The sequence below is a fragment of the Trachypithecus francoisi genome, unplaced genomic scaffold (genome assembly GCF_009764315.1).
Source record: "Trachypithecus francoisi isolate TF-2019V2 unplaced genomic scaffold, Tfra_2.0 Lachesis_group7, whole genome shotgun sequence".
NCBI classification, from domain to species: Eukaryota; Metazoa; Chordata; class Mammalia; order Primates; family Cercopithecidae; genus Trachypithecus; species Trachypithecus francoisi.
In genome coordinates this window covers 84,569,917-84,585,539 of record NW_022681472.1, presented here as the reverse complement: position 1 = coordinate 84,585,539, position 15,623 = coordinate 84,569,917, and positions in this window count along the sequence as shown.

Below are 15,623 nucleotides of genomic sequence, written 5' to 3'. Positions count from 1 at the left end.
TTTCCTACCTCTAATAATTTCTCATAGACCTCCTCATCACTTGAATTGCAATGATTGAAACTGTACCAAACCCGAGGCCTCTGCATGGTTTTGCACTGGAGAAATATATGCTGCATCAACAGATGTCCTTACTGGGGCTGGTTCCCACTGCCTCCCAGAATCAGAGAGCCTTATTTGGAATGTACTGATTTGCAGTGCTTCCTGGCCTCTAGGCACAGATTAAATGCAATTACACAATTTATTACTGTATAAACTATTATTTACCTGGAGCGTTCCAAACAATAAACTCTAAATTTAATTCCCCAAAGGTCAGAAACAATTTTTCTTATCCTTGCGAAATGCTTAATCACCCTGTAGAGAATGGAACGCATACAGATGAGGAGTAAGTGAACAAGGAAAGTAACTGGTCAATCTGAAGTGTGAATTGATTAAATTTCTGATTTTTAAAAAGCCCATAAAAAGTCTGCAATAGGGAAACATCATATTGGACAAAAATAATTGTGTTTATTTATTATAATATAATTACTTGTTTTACTATTAAGTTTAGATCATCTATTTTAACATGGGTCTATGGAGTAGATGAGGAAACTGAGGCCCAATGAGATGAAATGGCATGAAGGAAGCTTCAGTCATACTGAGAAGCTCCACATCCAGTTGCCTTATTGTTAGAGGAAGCTCTGTGTCTCCTGGAATGAGAGAGGAATTAAGGAGAAGAGTATCCACTTTCGGAGGCCGAGGCGGGCGGATCCTGAGGTCAGGAGACCAAGACCATCCTGGCTCACATGGTGAAACCCCGTCTGTACTAAAAATTACAAAAAATTAGCCAGGCGTGGTGGTGGGCGCCGTAGTCCCAGGTACTCGGGGAGGCCGAGGCAGGAGAATGGCGTGAACCCGGGAGGCGGAGCTTGTAGTGAGCCAAGATTGCGCCAACGCACCCCAGCCTGGGCGACAGGGTGAGACTCTGTCTGAAAAAAAAAAAAAAGGAGGATGATCAACGAGAGGTCTTTTTCTGAAATGAAATAATGAATTCGGGTCTCCAACTGGAGAAACTTTTGAGCAGGAATGGCAACAATGGAACACCTGTGGTGTTCGTTCTCTTATCTCCTGCCTATGACAGCCACTGCTAAAACACTGTCCCGTCAATCTCTGTGCAAACTCAGAATCATTCTTAACCAGTTCTCCAGTTATGTTATATATACAGTACTATATAGTACATATAATATGTGGTATATATTATATTTATATGCTATATATTGATATATAGTATCACTATATATATAGCATAATGATATATTATATTTAGTATTAATATATACAACATAGAATACACATATAATGTATACTATATTATGCATATATGTATAGTATTATATGTAATACATATGTATATGCACACATACATGTATGTACATATATGTATATATGCACATATAATATGATGAACATATACATACTATGTATATATACTACATATATGATATATACATTTATTATGTTATACATAAATATATTATATATAATAACATATATATATACATATGTAATATATTACATATCTATAGAAAATACAGTCAGAGACAGCAGGTGAAATTTTCTTGCAACTGGGTCAGAGATTGAGTAACTCTTATTTACCTGGAGTGTTCCAAACAATAAACTCTAATTTTCATTTCCCAAAGGTCAAAAACAAATTTCCGTATTCTTGCTTCTCAATCAACCCCTACACACAGTGGTAAACATTTGTTCCAAATTCTTCCATCCCGGTCCTTGGAAGGCTGCTTCAGCCTTTGGCATTTGTTTCTGGATAGCCACGACTGCTTTGTACTCCTCCTGTGCCCTCCTGGCTTTCTGCACATCATGCTCTCTGACTTTCAGCTTTGAGGAAGTAGAATGCTCTCCTTTGGAGAGTCACTGCTCTCCTTACACACCCACACACTCAGAGGGCAAACCTGCTAAGCCATGGAAATACTCTCACTCTCTGCAGTACTAGAGAACAATAAAGGGGGGTCAACAATGGGCATGGGCAACAGTATAGATAAATCTGAAAATCACCAAGCTGAGTGAAAGAAGCAGATAACAAAAGAGCACATATTGTTTAATTCCCTTTCAACACAGTTCTGAAGAATGCAAACTATTTTATATAGTGAGGATAAACCAGATCATTGTTTTCCTGGGGAAAGGGGAAGGGCAGGAGGAGAGTCCGAAAATGGGAAGGAGGGGAGGAAGGTGGGAGGAACCTTTTGGGTTGATGGTTTTGCCCGTTATCTTGATTGTGGTGATGGTTTCACAGTGGTGTACAATTATCAATAAATTGTCTGATACTTTTGAGTTTTGCTTTTAAGCTTTTTAAAGGCAAGATAGAATGTGATTTTATCTATTTTTCATTACTTAGCAAAAATATTCTGAACATTTTACCCAATACTCTATGAAGTATGAGTTTTCCACTTAGGTTACTGGAAAAAAGAATTATTCCTGGTGCCAGTGTCGTGGCAGGGGATGTTTTCTCTAAGCCTTGTTGGTGCTTCCCCCAGTCTCATCTCATAAAGTCTCTCTGCACCGTGTGCTGATTAGTGCTCAGCTGAAGACTCAAGGAGGGCTCTGTAGAATCTCTGGTGTTCTCTGTTAGGTGACGCTCTCTGCGGTACTGCTCTGGTCTTCAAACTTCAGCCATTGTGGTTTCCTGCATTCTCAGATCCATCACCTCAACGCGGTGGGACCACCCAGCTCCATGGGGATTCCTCTCCCTGTGCTGTGGCCTGGAAACTCTCTGTGCTGTCAGCTGGGGCAGTCAGAGGGCTCACCTCATTCATTTACCTTCTCTTAAAGATCACTTTTCTGCATCGGACAGTGATCTGTAAGAGAAAGTAAATGAATGAGGTGAGACTTAGGTTAAATGTATCAAAAAATGTTTCACGTGTTTTAAATGCTGGCTTGTTAGTTGTTTCAAGGGGAAGGTAAATCTAGTCTCTATTACTGTATCTTGACCAGAAACATACATCTGCTCTCCTTCTGGATTTATGAAATGGCTTGGGCCATTTGCCGAAACATCTCCTTTGGATTCTTCTCTCAGAAATTGCCTTCAACTGGAACTCTGAGACATTTTCTCATTGGGTTGATAGCACGTCTTATCCTTTCTTGTTTCCATATGTTAGAGAAGGGAGTTTGGACATTGCACCAAACATCTCCCTTGTCTTACAGCTGATAGTATAAGGCAGTATTCTCAAACTGAAGGTCTGTAGACTAAATCTAACCCAAAAATGATGTGTGTGTGTGTGTGTGTGTATTTTTGCCTACACAGTGATTAAAAAAGACCAAATTAGTTTTAAACATTAAAACACTGGACTTTTCCCATGGATATCTGAATTCCTGTCTTCTCTTGAAAAGTCAGAAGACCTGATAAATTTGGCTCATGTTCCCACAGAGTACCATTTATCAAAATAAACTAGTGGCCCCCCCCCGCTTTTGAAAGGGTGTGCACGCTCCACTTTGACATAGGTTTCCTCAGGCACCCACCTCTCATTTCTATTACTCTACTGGCCCCAGAGGCATGAGGATCTGTGGCCCTTATTGTAGAGATCAAAAGCACAGACTTTGGAGTTCAGTTCTCTGCTCTGGTATTTTGATGATCTGACCGAGTTCTTTCTCTTTCTGCAACTATTGCCCATGCTTCTATAAATGCTCCTCTTCTCCTTTCTCCCTTTTCTCTTCCCCCTTCCCCCTCCTTCCCCCTTCCCCCTTCCTCCTTCCCACTTCCCCATTCCCTTCCTGCTTACCCCTTCCCCTTTCTCCTTCTCCTCCTCCTCCTCCTCCTCCTCCTCCTTCTTCTTCTTCTTCTTCTTCTTCTTCTTCTTCCCCCTTGTCCTTTCTTCTTCTTCCTCTTCTCCTCCTCCTCCTCCTCCTCCTTCTTCTCTTCTTCTTCTTCCTCTCCCCTCCTCCTCCACCTTCTTCTTCTTCTTCCTCTCCTCCTCCTCCTCCACCTTCTTCTCTTCTTCTTCTCCCCTCCTCCTCTTCCTCCTCCTCCTCCTCCTCTCCTCTTCTTCTTCTTCCTCTCCTCCTCTTCCCTTCCTCCTCCTCCTCCTCTTCCCTCCTCCTCCTTCCTCCTCCTCCTCCTCCTCCTCCTCCTCCCCTCCTCCTCTCCTCCTCCTCCTCCTCCTTCTTCCTTCTTCTTCTTCTTCTTCTTCTTCTTCTTCTTCCCCCTTGTCCTTTCTTCTTCTTCCTCTCCTCCTCCTCCTCCTCCTCCTTCTCCTCCTCCTCCTTCTTTTCCTTCTTCTTCTTCTTCTTCTTCTTCTTCTTCTTCTTCTTCTTCTTCTCTTCTTCCTTCTTCTTCCTCTCCTCCTCCACCTTCTTCTTCTTCTTCTCCTCCTCCTCCTCTTCCTCCTCCTCCTCCCCTCCTCCTCTTCTTCTTCTTCTTCCTCCTCCTCCTCCTTCCCTTCCTCCTCCTCCTTCCCCTTCCCCTCCTCCTCCTCCTCCTTCCTCCTCCTCCCTCCTTCCTTCCCCTCCTCCTCCTCCTCCTCCTTCCCTTCCTCCTCCTCCTCTCCTCCTTCCTCCTCCTCCTCCTTCCTTCCTCCTCCTCCTCCTCCTTCCCTTCTCCTCCTCCTCCTCCTCCCTTCCTCCTCCTCCTCCTCCTCCTCCCCCCTTATGTCTGTTCTTTACCCTCTTGTGGCCAACTGATCTTTCTGGTCTTTTACGTATTTCACATCCAGTCCCCCTTTCAAAAGAGTTTCTTGAAAATGTGGTACATATACACTATGGAATACTATGCAGACATAAAAAAGAACAAAATCATGTCCTTTACAGTCACATGGGTGCAGCTGGAGGCCATTCTCCTAAGCGAGTTAATGTAGAAACAGAAAACAAAATACCGTATGTCCTCACTTATAAGGGGGAGTAAAACATTGCATGCTCATGGACATAGAGATGGCAACAGTAGACACTGGGGACAACTAGAGGCAAGAGGGTGGGGGACAAACTAACCATTGGGTACAATGCCCAGTACCTGGGTGATGGGATTATTCATACCCCAAACCTCAGCATGCAATATACTCAGATGGCAAACCTGTAAACATGCCCCCTGAGTCTAAAATAAAAGTTGAAAAAAAAAAAGAAACAAATAAGAAGACTTATGTATTGACTCAGTAAACCACTATTATTTCTTGTGGGCATGCACTTTGTGCCAAGAGAACTCAGAAGCCAGAAACCACCTTAGGTGACAGTTTATGGGTCAAGTTCCTATCCTTGGGGCACTAGGTTTTGTTCGGTGTTGTGGATCATATGATCAGCTTTCTTCAGAAAAGACTGGGCTTGCCAGGTAGTGACAATGTAATAGGCTACTGCATCACATTCACTTAGCTTCCTACTTAGGCCAGATTGTGCTTAAGCAATAAGTTTTCAATAACAATGATAACAAGTCATAACAATTGCTCCAGTAATAGCTACTCTTTATTAAGCACGTATGCTTTTCCAGGCATCACATTAAATACTTTATACAAATTAGCTTATTTTGTCCCCGTAATAATGCTAGTGATTATGGACTTTATCTTTCCCCCCAATTTCAAGTATGGGAAATCACTCTCAGAAAGGTAAAGTGACTTTTCCAAGCTCATGTCAGGGTCAGGAATAAGATTCAACCCCGGAAAAGTCTGATTCTGAAATTATTTTGCAATTAAAGAGAGAAATCGAATGACCATCAGTAGGGGTATGTTACGTGGAACAAATCCACGAGGTGGGACTTATTTTCGTGTTGTAGAACCTCTCATGGAAACTAGGGAGAGCTTTGGAACCAAAAGTGGAAAGGGCAGGAAGGGCGTTCAGTGGAATCAAAGTGGCTCCCAAGAAAGGCAGCTGTTTTACATCATGGAAACAGTAGAGCTTCCGGTAGCACCAGCAGACACGGCTCCCAGCCTACCACTCACATTCTCCACAACCTTCTGAGAGTTCCTTAACCTCCATGAACCTCTGCTTCCTTTCCTTAAAATAGAGAGAACAATATCCTGCTGCAATGTTAGTGATGCTCATGAAAGGTAGTCTGTGTGATAAAAAGTTTAGCAGATACGGTGTTTAGTAACAGTCAGAATAATAGTTTATTTTGAAGGGCTTTTTGGAAGATAAAAGGGGCTAAGACATGTCAATTGCCTGGAACATAGTAGATACTCAACAAATGAAAACCATTCAGGGTCCAAATCCCATCTCTGCAGTTCCAATCCAAAAGCCAAAATAGAAAGTTGGATGTCAAAATGAATTTTGGGGGCAAAATCTGACCTGAGGTAACATGAGGCTACTTGTCTTACATAAGTTAAATTTGATAATGAGATTCTGTGAAACATACAATGTATATCTATCATGACATACAATATAGATATATCATGTCAAGTCTCCAAGGTCTGAGAATGTCTGAACTCTAAAACTTCTCTGGCCTCAAAGATTTTGGATAAGGGATTGTGGACTGGTATTATCATCATCATCATCCCATTTCCGGTTCCCTGTTGTTTTATGAGTCCTCATAGAAATAGCACCTGCCTTGTTTAAGCTTATTTTCCACAACCCCTAACATAAGTGCCAAAGGCAAGATTGGTAATTTATAAATGTGTATTGATGAAATAAATAAAAGATTGATGAGAATATTGATGATGAAGAAAATAAAAATGGAGTCCCACGGAATGAGAGAGAAAGAGTCTGCATTATTTTTCCCTTTCTTTTCCTAGGCCTTTTAAAGGACCATGAGCTGTTTGAGGAGTCCACATCATTAATGGGTGAGTGGGGAGGAGGGGCTGGAAGCAGCCCCAGAATCCTGAAAAGGCCGCTCAAGGAGCAGAGCTGGCAGCAGCTCTCGTGCGCAGCGATTCCATCAGGGAACACAATTGCCTTTTTTGGAGGGCTGGCTCAGACACAGCTGGTGTTACAAGCTTTGCAATCCTAATGCAAGGAAAAGCTGGGAAAATCCCACAAAGTGAAATTGTATCTGCTTGTGGTCAAGTTGGGACTCCAAATTTGGACAGTGGAATTTGGTGGGAAAATGTGAAATGCATCAGGGGTTATATAGTGAACCTAAGATTTATTGCTATGGCAAGTGGCTATTTCCAGAAGAACTAGCAAGTCGTGGTAATATTTCTGTGAAGGAGGAGAAGGGGGAGGGACCCACAGCTTACTGCTGATGTGATCAACCTGTTAAAATCCTTGAGCAAATGGAAAAATCAAAGTTGTTCCATGATGCCCGTCAGATCACTGCACGCCAGTACATATATGAGGATTTAAAAAACACGAAGTCAGTTGATTAGAACATAAAATACTAGAGGTAGTCAGAGCACTTGGACCAGATGCCAAAATGGTATGTTTCCAAGCTTCTGTTTTAAAGCTATTTAAATGTATCCCAGAGAGAGAGTTGGAGGCCAGGGGTAGCCAGCTTAAACCAGGGCTGGCTCTTAACTGACTGCCCAGGAGTGTTTAGGGCAAAGCACTGCAGTATGAGGCCATCTGTGAATGAAATATAGCACAGCTCAGTTCCAGTCTAGCTGTGTGATGTTGGGCTTGTCAGGCAACCTCTCTGAGTCTCAGTTTCTAACGTGTAGAATGGTGTCCCTAATGCCTGCCCCAGCCCTTTAGGGGCAAACATAATCATGTATGTGAAAAATCTTGTTAAATGCTGTTCCGAGGTACCCAAGAAGGTCCTGGGGAGGCCACCATCAAAACAATCCTCCCTTGGTGTTAGAAATTTCCTTATCATATTAGAATTATTAAGCCAGAGGTTATTAGCTGAACTACTGGCTAAATTTGACTCATAGCATTTAAAAATTGGAATATATCAGCTGGGCACAGTGGCTCACGCAGGTAATCCCAGCACTTTGGGAGGCTGAGGCGGGCAGATCACAAGGTCGGGAGATCAAGACCATCCTGGCTAACACAGTGAAACCCTGTCTCTACTAAAAATACAAAAAAAAAAAAAAAAAAGAAATTAACCTGGCCTGGTGGTGGGCACCTTTAGTCCCAGCTACTGGGGAGGCTGAGGCAGGAGAATGGCGTGAACCTGGAGGCAGAGCTTGCAGTGAGCAGAGATAGTGCCACTGCATTCCAGCCTGGGTGACAGAGCGAGACTCCATCTCAAAAAAAAAAAAAAATTGGAATATATCACATAATATTTTGGAATTCTGTTTTTTTATTGGAAGATTGTAAGCTCTGGAAACACTGGTCATTATTACAGTATAGCAACACACAGACTCAGTGTCTGAAAAAAATGGAAGAATGTAGCAAGGATTGGGTGACCCCAGAATGTAGTACAATATACCAGAAGGATCCCAAGTCAACTGGTTTAATGTTCACTCATTAACATAATCTGCTTAGTGCATGAGGAAGTTTGAGTTTTTGACCCCTACTTTAAGGTACTTGAAGACCTCAGTTAAGATACCAATGATTTTGGAGGACGTTAAAACACTAGACAATTATAAAGCATGGGGGTGGGGTCACAGATACAGGAGGGAACAGTAGGAGGGAAGCCTACTTTTCACCTGGAGGCTAAAATGGGCTGAGCTGAAGGATGAATTTTGTAAATGGTTTATTTAGAATTCTAAACAGCAGCTGCAGATTGCTGACTAGGTGCTGGGTAGCCCACTCCATCTAAGCTTGGATCCAAGGGAAGGGAAGGGAAGAGAAGAGAAGGGGAGGTGAAGGGAGGCGAGGGCAGGGGAGCATAGGGAAGGGATATATTTTGTATTATCTTAATATCAGGATCTATCCAAGAATTTGAAGACTGTTAATACTAACCCATAGAAACCTGCCATTCGTTGCTGCTACCTACATACAAACAAACACCCAACTTCATGCAACTTCTCTGTGCTTTTCTCCAATGCCTTTCTTGCAAGAATTCTCTGCTTCAGAGGTTCTGAACACTTTTGTTTTCTGGACCTTTTTGGTAGTCAAATGAAGCCCTTGGGTCCTTTTTTAAGAATAATATTCTTATCAAATAATATGTATTATCTAATAAATAATATCTTATATCAAATAATACCTATTATAATACATCGGAAATGATATTTAATATAATATGTATCATAACACATATGCATTATGAAATTCAATATAAACCAATTATATTTTGGTATAGGTTATCTATCTATCTATCTATCTATCTATCTGGTTTTTTTTGAGGTACAGGAGGGAAGTCTCACTTTGTCACCCAGGCTGAAGTGCAGTGGGGTGGTCTTGGCTCACTGCAACCTCTGATTCCCAGGTTCAAGTGATTTTTCTGCCTCAACCTTCCAAGTAGCTGGGATTACAGGCGCCTGCCACCATGCCCAGCAAATTTTTGTATTTTTTGTAGAGACGGGCTTTTGCCATGTTGGCCAGGCTGGTCTCAAAATCCTGGCCTCAAGTGATCCACCCACCTTGGCCTCCCAAAGTGCTGGGATTACAGACGTGAGCCACTGTGCCTGGTCCAAAATATTTTAAAAAGAATTTATGTTACAGTAATATGTGGACATCTTTGTTAATGAATCAAACAAGACTAGCAACAAGTTTAGTAATTATTATAATTTTGAAGTGGCAATAAGTTTAAATGACATTATTTTGTGGTGTTTGTAATCACTGTAATATGATATAAAAATACCTGTGATTTCCATCAATGATACAGTTACTGTTAATAATACCTTGGTTTTTTGCTTGCATTCAAATTTTGAAGAAATGCTAAATTTCAGTTAGAGGTGAATGAAATGAAGATGTAGTTATTTTCCCACCTAAGTATAAAAATTCTCTAAATTTTCTCCTTAGACTCCTCTCTTCTTTCTTTCTTTTTTTTTTTTTTTGAGACGGAGTCTTGCTCTGTCGCCCAGGCTGGGGTGTAGTGGCCGGACCATGGGCTTTAGGGCCTGTGTTTGTAACTAGTGCTACTATTTCCAGTCATCAACATTTTCTCATCTTTAACAAGTAACAGCAATCCATGTACTAGGTTTACAAGAATCCAATGTGAAGGATGGGTGTTAACAGTCTGCAGAATTCCCAGTTGAATGAAGGTCTGAATATGTGAGTCATCTGGCCTGGTATATAGTGGGATCCAGCTTTACTTTAATGTATAATGACCTCAGAGAACCACAGATAAACAGCCTGGATCTGGCTTCATGGTTTTAGTCATAGGGAGTGGGAAGAGGGCTCATTTTGCAACAGGCATTCTTAAGCCTGACTGAGAATCAGAAACTCTGGGCATGCCTAATGTGCAAACAGATAAGAAACAGCACAATGTTTACTATGTTTTGTTTATTTTAGACTCTTGTTTTTCTTTGTTCTTTTTGTAGACTAGAAAGAGGAAGATAGTGTGTGTGCATGTGTGTGTGTGTCACACACACCCTAGGTAATTGTGGGAGGCCTGGGATGAAAACATGGCTTGGTGTCCACTGCAGGAATCAGTCCCTGCCCCAATATTGAGTCTCGTGAAAAAGCACTGTTAGGTCTGCCTGGGCTGCTGTAACAGAATCCCACAGGCTGATGACTTTCTCACAGAAACCCATTTATTTCTCACAGTTCTGGACGCTGGGAAGTCCAAGATTAGTGTGCCGGCATAGTCAGGGTTCTCTTCTTGGTCTATACCTGGCCACATTCTTGCCATAGCCTCAGATGGTTGAGAGACAGATCATCTTTCATATGTGTCATCTTACTAGTGTACTAATCCCATTCTTGAGGGTTCCTACCCCATGACCTAATCACCTCATAAAGGTCCTGCCTCCAAATACCATCACATGGAGGGTTAGAGCTTCAACATATGAATTTGGGGAAGGGAGACACTATTCATTTCATAGCAAGCAACCAGGAAGAAGCTGAAGGGATTGCTCTGAGACAAAGGTACACAAATACCTTTGCTTTATGTCCTGCGTGTTCATTCTTGGAAAAGAAGGTAATGGTGGCAAGGAGTGTCGATAGACATTGAGCACCATGTATGTTACAGATGAGTACCATCTATGTGCATTTATACACATTTTCCCATTTTATTCTGCATTGCAGTTTAGTGAAGCATCTTAACTCTCTCTGGGCATGAGCAAGCAGAGCTGTGTCCTGGCTCCCTCCTGTCTGTCTGCAAGATGGACAGCTTTGACTCTCTCTCTCTTTCTCTGGACACCAGTGTGCCCACCATGTTAAGCCATGTTAAGCTGAGCCGAGCCCCGAGATCTCCTGTACAGTGTTAGCAGGATGGTTACACCTTTTACGGACAACAGTGGCATAGAGCCAGGTATGAACTTACACAAACAGGTTATATAACAAGTGGAGGTGTGTGCCTGTGCACCAAACTCGCTGAGTTATGCAGGCCTGGATGTCTGCCTCGGCCTATTCCTTGACCAAAGCACATCTATGTACCTTAAAATGATCAAATGTCACCTGGGTGCAAAGTCACCCCCCGCTGAGAACCACTGGACTAGGGTACTGGTTTTGGAGCGGTCAGAGGAGTTGAATCTGAGTAAGATTTTCCCCAAACTAAACAACTGTTGAATGGTACTTATTGCTATTTTTACACTGAATCAAAAAAGGTTTCATCCTCAGTTTAGAAAATCTTGAAATTAAAAAGAAACAAGAAAATCACTTATAAACCATTTCCTTGAAGAAACATTGATAAAAATATTGATATTCAGTATTTTCTATACATATGATAATTATAATATTATCAGTATTTGTTGAGCATGTAGGTCTTTGGCTGGGGTTGATTTATTTCCCTGACTAGTAAAACATTATTCTATATTAGTTTCCTATGGCTGCTCTAACACATCACCACAAACTTGGTGGCTTAAAACAACACAAGTGGATTCTCTTACAGTTCTGGAGGTTACAAATCCAGTCTTGGTCTCACTGGGTTGAAGCCATGCTGTTAGCAGGATTAGCATTCTTTCTGGAGGCTCTAGGGGAGACTGTTTTTTGACTTTTCCACCTTCTGAAAGTCTCTACTTTCTTTGCCTTATGTTCATCTTCAAAGCCATTAACAGCGGGCCTTTCTTGTATTGAACCACTCTGCCTCCCTCTTCTGTACCTTCTTCCATGTTTAAGGACCTTTGAGATAACTTTGGGTCCACCTGGATAATCCAGTTTAATCCTCCAGTTTAAGGTCATCTTGTTAGCAAATTTAATTCCACCTGCAACCTTAATTCCCCCCTTGCCATTTAACTTAACATATCCACAGGTCATGGGGCTGTTTTTGGGAGGGCATTATTCTGTCTGCTTCAATGACTGTCACTATTTATGTATGAGAAAACTGAGACTCAGTTAAATAACTTTCTGAGGACACAAACTTCAGCAATCTGTCCAGTAACCTTAACTACTGTACCATGTTATCCACACAGTTTTCCCTTATAATACTATGTTGCAAGCATTTTCTCAAGTTGATGACTTCACTGCATATGTAAGTCACAAAATCTTTAATCCTTTTTCTATTTTAAAGTATTTAGATTGTATCCTACCTGCAAATAATGATGAAATATACATCTTCATACTTATTTTTCCTCTGAAGTTTGAATTTTTTTCTCACAAGTCAAATTATTGGGTTAAAAATCATAAAAGCTTCGAGGGCTGTGGATACACATGGTCCAACTGTTTTCTAGAAGGACTGTTTCAGCATACAGTCCTAGCTGTGCCTGTTTGTGTTCTACCCTCAACAATTTTTAACTTAATTTTCTAGCAAAAAATGGTCCAGTTCTTTATCCTGATATATTTGTTTTTGAAATAAAAATATTCCTATCACTGTGCATCAACATTTTTTTTAAAAAAACAAACTTGGTATTTGGTTACAAAACAGTGTGTCATGGGACAACTAGGCCTCAATTCAGCATCTAGTCACTATTAATATAGGTGCGTAAAATCTGCTATGTTGTATTTCAATCTTAAAAATCTCTCTGAAAACAAAGAGGTTATTTTTTTTCAATGTGGCAGTAAAACTCACCCAATTCATTGGCAGCAAAATCTGAGCTGAACTGACATGAGGATAATTGTGGTTTGAATATTTCTGTTACATTAATTATTCATGTTTCACTATGAAAATATTGATGCAGTTTCCCAGAGAACTGCCCACTGGGGATTTGAGGTAATATATGGCATTTGTATCATTTTACCTTTCTAACATCTGAAAAAATCCCGAGTCCTGAAACACACCTGGCCCTGAGACTGAGACCTGTAGGGTTGTGTGGCCTGAGACTGGCATGTGCTTGGCTGGCGTGCTGAGCATGGGGATAAAGGATTTCCATGGTGTGATCATTAATTTCATGTGTCAACTTGACTGGGCCCCAAATGCCCAGACATTTGGCCAAATATTATTCTGGCATGGCTGTGAGGGTATTTTGGGATAATTAACTTTTGAATTTGTAGAATTTGTAGACTGAGTAAAGCAGATTTCCCTTCTTTTTTTTTTTTTTTTTGAGACAGAGTCTCACTCTGTTGCCCAGGCTGGAGTGTAGTGGCACCATTCTGGCTCACTGCAACCTCTGCCTCCTGGGTTAAAGCGATTCTCCTGCCTCAGCCTCCTGAGTAGCTAGGATTACAGGTGTGCACCACCATGTCCAGCTAATTTTTTGTATTTTTAGTAGAAGACAGGGTTTCACCATGTTGACCAAGTTGGTCTCAAAATCCTGACCTCAGGTGATCCACCTGCCTTGGCCTCCCAAAGCGCTGAGATTACAGGCGTGAGCCACTGTGCCCCGCCCTGAGATTACCCTTCTTAATGTAGGTGTTCTTAATCTAATCCATTGAAGACCTGACTAGAACAGAAAGATTGAGTAAGAGGAAACCCCTCCTGCCTGATTGTTGAGCTGGGACACTTGTCTTTTCCATCCTTTGGACTTGGACTCAACCATTGAGTCTGCCTTGGTCTAGAACCTGATGGCTTTTGGAATGGAACTACACAGTTAACTCTCCTAGTTCCCAGACCTTCAGATTTGGACTTGAACTACACATCTCTCATGGTTCTCTAGTTTGTCAGCTGCAGATCGTGGGACTTCTCAGTCTCCGTGATCTCATGAGCTGATGCATTAAAATCAATCAATCAATCAATCATCTCTCTCTCTCTTTCTCTCTGCTCAATTGAAGCAGGGCTGTGAAGGCCAGGAAAATGGTCACCAGATCATCTCTCCCCTGATCCTGTCTGCAACTGACTAGAGAGAGAGCTGAGAGTCAAAGCTGAACAACCACACTTGTGAGAGCCTAGTGACACATACATACTCTTGGCCCACAATTGGCAGGAGAAGCATCTCTGCTCTCCTGGTGACCCACTCCTCATGACCCACAGGAGCAAAGGAGCCTTTGCACTTGAAGCGATGGTGTTTAAGGACTTGGTTCCACAGCCAGAGCACCTGATTTGAAGTTGAACTCTGCCTTTTTACTAGTCGTGTGATTTTGGGCTAGTTAGTTAACCTTAAGTGTCTCAGTGTTTTCATCTATGAGATAGGGACCATGATATGACTTGCCAGGCAGAGTATCTGCAATGTTTTAATGACACATGTAAAGCACTTAGAACAGTACCTGAAACATACTAGGCATTCAGAAAATCGTAAAGATTAGTATTGTATATCATCAATTCTAAGATACTTTTTTTTCCTCATTTCCTCATTTCTATAATCGTTTGTCTTTGCCCATTTTTTCATATTAACATTTCTGAAGTTGGAAAGTACTTAAAAATTGATAGAATCTCAGGCATAATGGGATATAGATTTCTTATTTGGGTTGTTTCAGGATAAATCATATAGGGAGGCGGTGGTTAGGTACTGTATTTAAGCTCTTATGAACTACAGAAAAGAAGGATTCTCTCTCTCTGAAATTCCATGTTTAATCCTAAACTTCTATTGTTATGTATAATTATATCCATATGTCTGTATGTATAGATACATAGATATAAAAGAAATAGATATTCCTGACTATATAGCCATGTCTATATTTGGAGAAACTAGACAAACTTTTTAAAAGTAGTGTTTTTTTTTTTGTACCATGGATTTCTGGGTAAAATTTAGTTTCTAATTTATACTATGAACTTAGTGCCTGGTACATAGCAGCCATTCTATAAAAGTTTACTTAGTAAATTAGATGAATTATTTTTAAAAATAATTTTTCCCAATGAATTTGTAATAATTTTTACTTGAAATTGTCATTTAAATAAGTCTATTTTTCAGACTTTAATGACAGCCTTATTTAACATATTCAACCTCTCTTTTCCAGTTATCTTGCCCATTTCTTTCTTTCTTTCTTTTTTTTTTCTTTTTATGAGACAGAGTCTCACTCTGTCCCCCAGGCTGGACTGTAGTGGCACACTCTCAGCTCACTGCAATCTCTGCCTCCCTGGTTCAAGCGATTCTTCTGCTTCAGCCTCCCGAGTAGCTGGGACTACTACAGGGGCATGCCACCATGCCCAGCTAATTTTTGTGTTTTTAGTAGAGATGGGGTTTCACCATATTGGCCAGGCTGGTCTTAAACTCCTGATCTTATGATCTGCCTGCCTTGACCTCCCAAAGTGCTGGGATTTCAGGTGTGTGCCACCGCGCCCAGCCTATCTTGCCCATTTCTTATTCATTTTCTTCCTCTGGCCTTTCCTTTTCCTTGTCCGTTTCCCTTTAGCTCCTCAAATTCCTCTTTCCATTGTTTGTCCTCAGAAACTTCCATGTGAGGCCCTCAACAATCTCATA